This window comes from Melitaea cinxia, chromosome 27 (assembly GCF_905220565.1).
Source record: "Melitaea cinxia chromosome 27, ilMelCinx1.1, whole genome shotgun sequence".
Lineage (NCBI taxonomy): Eukaryota > Metazoa > Arthropoda > Insecta > Lepidoptera > Nymphalidae > Melitaea > Melitaea cinxia.
In genome coordinates, this window is record NC_059420.1 from 7,999,231 (window position 1) to 8,007,261 (window position 8,031).

The following is an 8,031-nucleotide window of genomic DNA, read 5'->3' on the forward strand; positions in this document are numbered from 1 at the left end:
TTATGTTTTTTTGGTATTTATGGGTTTTAAAGGGAGCTTGTAAATTATTTTGATATTATTGTCCTAAAAATCTTTAGAAACAACAAAGTTTTTAGGTTTATAATAATATACGAAGAACCTAAATATACTTCTGAAACTTGTGCGAAGTTTATGTGCCCTTTACTAGAGTGGCTCCTTTAAAGTTACGATGATCAAGATGGCAAAGTATTCCTTAGAAGTGTCGACAATATAGTTATTTTATTTATTTTTGTATTACGTAATTATATGCTTGTTCAGGATGCACGTGGATGAAGATCTCTAAAACTTTTTTTTTAGAAAATATTTTCTGTGTTAGTTAGACCAAATTTATTTTAAAATAAATAAAGGTCTACAAACATTCTGTATTTAAAATATATTTTTATCATGAAAAGCCAGTCCATAAAATTAGAAAAAATAAAAATATTTTAATTTTATATTGTAACACTGAAATGTCACATTGACGTTTGACAGTCAGTATAGTCTATGTAAACGATATGACAAATATAAGCGGCTTAACCCACTATTGTACTGTCAAAAACGGACCCTGTCTCCGGACTTATACACTTTCAGTACTTGTCATTGGCAAAATCATTGGCGAAAAACTGATGGAGCCATAGTCTTTAAAGAAGAAGATATGACAAATAAACTTGATTTTTTTGGTAGTCTATTCCTTAAAGGCTTGTATGTAGTAAATTTTTACAAATTATTACCGGTAACATTTTAGCAACCAAGGTTGTCAAGTCTATGTTAGCTGGTTAAAAAAAAAACTGGAAAAAACTGGTTATTCCTAGTTAAATCTGTTCTATTCCGTGCTTTAATGTTATAAACCTATAATTAAAAGTTCCATTTCCAGTCACTAGCCGCGCTATGTCAGTATTATTTGAAGCTTATTAGAATTAATAATAGAAAATGATTTATTTATTTATTTATATTAGAAACTATGATAAATTTTAGTAATCTATATTTGGATGAAATGATTCACGTAAATAGAAAAAATGTTTTAAATCAAATTCAGGAGATAATTTTCAAAATTAGTTAAGTCCACTTTCCCACAATTCCACAAACAATAAAATTTGGAAGTAACCACGTTTGTTATAGACTATCTTAATATATATAAATCTCGTGTCACAATGTTTGTCCGCGATGAACTCTTAAACTACTTAACCGATTTTAATCAAATTTGCACACCGTGTGCAGTTTGATCCAACTTGAAAGATAGGGTATATTTTGTTTTGATATATGTAATTATTATATTTAAGAAAAAAAAATAAGGCGATACGAAGTTTGCCAGGTCAGCTAGTTTATTATAATAGGAACAAACTTAAAATTATTTAAAAAATATATTATATCAGATTAGTTTAACAGGTATTAAATGTTTCAACTCTCAGTAAAAGTATTAAAAAAAATTAATGGACATGACAGTTTTTGAAAATTAACTTCCGAATTGTCCGTATAGAAATATGTTTATAATAAGTAGACAAGTCCAGTTAAAATCGTTGTAACATGAAATGTCTCCATTAAGAGTTGATTAGAATATTCTAAAATATAATAATATAAATAATAGTGATCCTTCTCCTACATGGGGAAAGAGGCCCATGCCCAGTCGTGGGATATCACAGGCTGAAGCGAAATAATAGTGTGTCAACGTTATCTTAATAAATAGATAAAAAAGTGTGTGTTTGTGTTGTGTCAGTTTCACACTTGACTGGATTTTACTCCTTAGGGGTCATTCAAGTATTACGTAGGTAAACACTGAGGAGGGGTCTTAGAATTGCTTATTATCGATGACACGAGGGGTCCTAGTTGGTGGTTACGTCAGCAATATTTATTTATTATTTCTGAATAGATTAAATATCTAAATATATATACCAATGTTTACGTAAGCATAAGGGAGGGTGGGGTTGTGCTGACTTTCGCTGACAAGGTGGAGGAGGGGGTTAAAATTACTAAAATTCTGCTTACGTAATATTTCGATGACCCCTTACTCTCAGTACACTACTCATTATTACTGCTGTAAGCATTTTAATATTATAGCGTTTATTAAGGAGTAAGGTCTAAAAAATGAATGCACTATTCATCATTTCAGCCTATCGCAGTTCACTACTGGACATATGCCTCTACAAGTTCGCGCCAAAAATGGCTTGAACTCATGTGTGTTGCCCATAGTCACCGCGCTGGGCAGGCAGGCGGGTTGGTGACCGTTAAATGAATGTTATTACTTAAAAACTGTGTTCAATTTTTAAGTGCCTTTTTCACCAGTTGCCGACGAAGTTTATATGCCGGATAAGTTATTAATAAGTACTTTCAACAAGAGATATAATATCCTGCTAATTGGATTCATATTTTGCGAATATAAATATTTATTTATTAAAATTTTATTGCACACAATAAAAGAAGATACAATTTAGAACCATAAGATACAAAAACAAATAATGTATGCAAAGGCGGCCTTATCGCTTAGCGATCTCTTCAAGGCAACCTTTAATGAAAGTAGTATAGGAAAAATGTGTCGGTAATAGTACGCGATCAACATATATCCCAAATATACATTGGAATCAGATGTTGAAAAATTGTTTGCTTGCAAACAAAAAAAAAAAAAACGAATTTAATTACATCGACCAGTAATACAATGTAGGTCGACGAAAAAATAGTCAAGTTAATACTTCGAAACTTCGAACTTTAAACGAAAGCAGATGACAAGTACTAAATTGTAATAAAAAAAAAAAAAAAGAATCATCAAAACCCGTACACCCAGTAAAAAGTTATGAGGTCTAATACAGCGTAAGTCGATGAACAACAGTCAAGTAAACGCGCATTTTTAGAGATAGCTTAAAAGTAATTGTCAAATCTTGATTAAAAAACGGGATCTGTAATCTCACAAAACCATCATATTTATTAGAGTCAATTTTACAATAACAGAACAAATTCAATCACTCGGATGTTGGCAAATCCTAGAGGAAGCTAGAATTTAAAAGAACAAGAAGAAGTTAAACGGGACCACATGACAAGCGCCCACCTTTCGATTAAAAAAAGAATCATTGAAACCGATCCACCCAGTTTTGAGGTAATACACATAAAAAAGGATACCGTCGAATTGAAAACCTCCTTTTACGAAAAATCATCTATATCTATATAAAAAACTTTTTTTATTTATTTTTTAATATAAATAAATAGATATCTTATAACATACAAACATTTTTTACTCATTTTTATCCGTTGGTTACCGTTATCCGTCAGAAAACTAACGCCACTGGTGAAACAGGATCTTAGTAGTAGATAGTAGTGACATCAAATTTTAAAAAATATTAAATATATGTCCATTTTATTAATTAAACTAGCGACCTACCCCGGCTTCGATCGGGTGCAAAAACTATCAGTGTTCCTCGACTATATTATGCATGTATAATTCATACAAACCTTCCTCTAGAATCATTCTATTTACTAATAAATACCGCATCAAAATCTGTTGCGTAGTTTTAGAGAAATAAACATACAGACAGCGGGAAGCGAATTTGTTTTATACTATCTAATGATAGTCATAACTACTACTGTATAATAAATAAAATTCTTATAGATATAATAGTTAATTTGTTGCCAGTTTTAAAAATGTCTTCCTTTATATTTTTCATCGAATGTAATATATAGCTCAACTTGTCCAGAAATTACAGAAAAAAAGTCCATATTGCACAAAATATATATATAAATTTTATTTACTTATTTTCAACTGATGTATATTTTTATAGAAATGTTTGCGAATATATTTTATGCTTAAAAAGTTTCCACTATATTTATTTATTTAATAAATCTCTACCTCGTTCTCAGTGTTTTACTTTGACCACTATTCGAAAAAAAAATGTACAAAAAATAAACGCCTCACATTCAACGGACCTCCAATAGGATTTACTAGATCGTTCAATAAGTCCCGAGACTAACCTGGAAATGGCGCATATATTAAAAACTCTTTTGATTTTTAAAAGTACTGGCTATCAATACAAGAATATGTGTCAAATTTTTAAAAATGGAACAATAAAATTATTGATTTTGAAACATTTAAGTGACGCTACGGTTGTAATTTCGATACAATGGAAAAAAACGAGTTTCGCGTGTTGATAAAACATTGTTTTTTAATGGGAAAAAATACCGTTGAAGCACAGCAATGGCTTATAAAATATTATGCAGGATCAGCTCCCTCTAAAGCAACCATTTGTCGGTGGTATGCCGACTTCAAACGCGGTCGCATGGACACCAATGATGGGGAACGCTCAGGTCGTCCAAATGAAGCAGTGACTCAACAAAATATTAACCAAGTCCTCAAAATCGTATTGGAAGATCGGAAGGTAAAAGTGCGAGAGATAGCCGAGATAGTGAAGATTTCAGCTGGTAGTGTTTTCACTATTTTACATAAAAATTTGGCCATGAAAAAGCTTTTTTCTAAGTGGGTGCCGCGTTTGTTTACAACTAATCAAAAGGAACAACGTATCAATGGTTCAGAGCGATGTTTGGCGCTGATGAATCATAATAAAAAGGATTTTTTACGTCGGTATGTAACAATGGATGAAACCTGGATATACCATTTCACTCCGGAATCCAATCGGCAGGCAGCGGAGTGGAGAGCGGCTGGTGAAAGCCGCCCGAAGCGTCCAAAGACTCAGAAATCGGCCGGTAAGGTTATGGCGTCTATATTTTGGGATGCGCATGGAATACTTTTCATCGACTTCCTTGAAAAGGGGCAAAATATAAATAGTGACTATTACATGTGCTTATTGGAGCGATTGAAGTACGAAATTGCGGATAAACGGCCTCACATGAACAAAAAGAAAGTGGTGTTTCACCAGGACAACGCGCCTTGTCACAAGTCCGTGAGAACGATGGCCAAAATTAACGAATTGGGCTTCGAATTGCTTCCTCATCCCCCTTATTCGCCAGACTTGGCCCCCAGCGATTACTGGCTGTTTGCAGACCTCAAAAAAATGCTTCAGGGTAAGAAATTTGACTCAAATAGTGAAGTTATCGCAGCAACGGAGGCTTATTTTGAAGCCAAAGACAAATCGTTCTACACACATGGGATAGAAAAGTTAGAAAAGCGTTGGAGGGACTGTATCGCTCGTGGAGGAGACTATGTTGATGAATAAAAATTAATTTTATAAAAAAGACCTTTTTTTAGTACTTAGTCTCGGGACTTATTGAACCACGTGTTACTCCTATGCCCGGAAACCCAATCTACAAGCACAAACGCTCAGATCACGGCAAACATCTATATGACCAATATAAACATTTGCCATGAGTGAGGAATGAACCGCAACAGCCAATGGATAAGAAGCCTTAATAAGCCTTGGGCGATTAAGCGACAATTCAATAGGGCCATTCCTTCTTCTACTTAAATCTACCACATTATAATATTATATTTTATGGGAAGAAAGACTGATGATTGCGCTATTGGCTAACAGCGTAATCTGTTCATATATCATATACCAGCGTAAATTGTGGTAATCGCCCACCATAACTGAAATAGGGCACAGCAGGAATTTTCTGCTCAAAATATGGAACAGCCCGACTGGGGTAGTACCTCGACCTTACAGAAGACCTAAATAATACTGTTTTCAAGCAGTATTGTGTTCCTGTTGGTGAGTAAGGTGACCAGAGCTCCTGGGGGGGATTGGGTCGGCAACGCGGTTTCAATGCTTCTGGTGTTGCAGGCGTCTATAAGCTACGGTAATCTCTTACAATCAGGTGAGCCGTACGCTTGTTTGCCGACCTAGTGATATATAAAAAAAAAAAACATGTAACACGTGTATACGTATAAAACTCCGTAAACCTTACCCACCACAGTAACAATGATCGAGAGCACTGTTATTTGTCTGTTATCTGTGTAAGGTCAAACTGCATCCATAAAAATGAACCGAAATGGTGCAAATTTACTCAACAACACTACCAAAAATCAGGACAGTAGAAGTAGTAAAATTTAATTAAAAAGTTTTTCCATCCAAGTTGTGAATAAATAGTGCGCATTTCCAACATTCCATTGTAAAATTTCGAAATCATAGGAGATGTAGAAAATTGTAACGAAAACCATTGGCATTTTTTACTTGTAAGTTATAAATTAAAATCATGTTCTTTGGCAACTTGGATACCAAACCTTGTAATAAAATCAAGTCATTATCTAAATCATTCTATCACAATAAGAATGAAAAATATAATAAACAGCTAGCTATTTTAGTACTAAAATTATCATTGATGATTCATTTTTAAGCTTTAAACTTAGTAATCATTTTAAATATTTAAATATTGAACCTTAGTAACCAAAAAATATTTTTGTATTTTATACGTTACACGGTTGTTATCATGTACACCTGATAGCGATCGTTACTCGTAGTAGGGAATATATCCGCCAACCCGCATTGGAGCAGCGTGGTGGATTAAGCTCTGATCCTTTTCCTACATGGAGAAAGAGGCCTATGCCCAGTAGTGGAATATTCAGGTTGAAGCAATACCTTACACCTTTGCCTCTCTCAGATTTTGTAATCGAACCCAAAAAACTGGAGCGAGAAGCGGGCCATACTAACTTTGCCAACCTCCCAAAATATGTTTAATTTTAAAAGTTTATATCAAGGTATATATCAATACAAATAAAACTTCAATATAATACTGAAATTTTTTAATAATCAACTGGAGACAATAAATACTTTTATTATTTACAAAACAAACGTAATTATATACAAATGACGGATACAAAACTATTTATGACATTGAAAAAGGCGGGAAATTAATTTTAACGATTTCACTACCAATAGACTGCTTTAGAGATTGCCCGATAGTTTATCTAGCATTTATGTAAGTGATAGGCTTTACCAGCAGAAGGTAAAACAGTGACTTTTGATATGTTTCACCTTAAATAATAAAATGCGTGATTGCGAACAGAAATATCGGACAGAAAAAAACTTTTAACATTACCAGCATCAGGAACATAGACAATAAAAAACATTTTAAAAGGACATTAGTTTCCCGCTTTTATAAAGATGATTAAATTAAAAAAAAATACATTTTAATAAAATTAATATTTATTAATTTTATGTATTATTTACAATATATGTATGTATGTGTATGTGGCAACATGGAGTAATGATATGATATTTTATATATTATAGTTGTTTTTAAAATGTAATGTAACCAGTTGCGCGCTGCGGTTTCACCCGTGTTAATTTGAGAAAAAAAAACTAAAAAATTATATAGCCTATATTGCCTTCGTCTGTAAATGAACTCCGCAAAAATAATTTTTCAATTCAAACCAATAGTTACTGAGATTAGCGCGTTCAAACAAACAAACTCTTTAGCTTTATAATATTAATAGTGAATTAATGTGTGTGAATATTTCTTATAATAGATTATAAATTCCTGGGTGAATTGCATTTCTGAAATTATAATTTGCAATAATTGCGCAATTGTCGCACGATTTCCTACCGTATCTCATTTATTTAATAAATATAAAGGCGGCAAATTTCGCATACACTTTATTTTTGAAACATTATATACATCCAGAAAATGAATGTTGTACAACAATGGATAACAAAAAAAGGTCTACAAAAATGTACTTTCTCTTGACTCGATAATTTTATAAATTATGGGATTGACGGCCCAAAAAGCCGGAATTATCGATTATTTATTAACACATACCTAATACATACGCTGTTTTTACCTTTTTCCCATTTAGAGGTCAGTATGGATGACAAAATTTACAACCTACTGGGGGCAAATTTGTAAATCTGTCTCTACGTATGTAGTATATTTGGTTTAATTTACTGCATTTTATCTTATGCATAGTTATGCGTCCGTTGTCACAGATTGATATACGTTTAAATATAAAGTAGTGATGTGATCTTTGATTGATATATAAAAACTTTTTTTGCTAATCTCTGACTAAGGTTTTATATTTTTTCTATATTTTTTTTGTTGATACCTTTAATATAAAAAAAAACTAAATTAAATAAATAAAAAAAAAATTATAGTTACAGAATG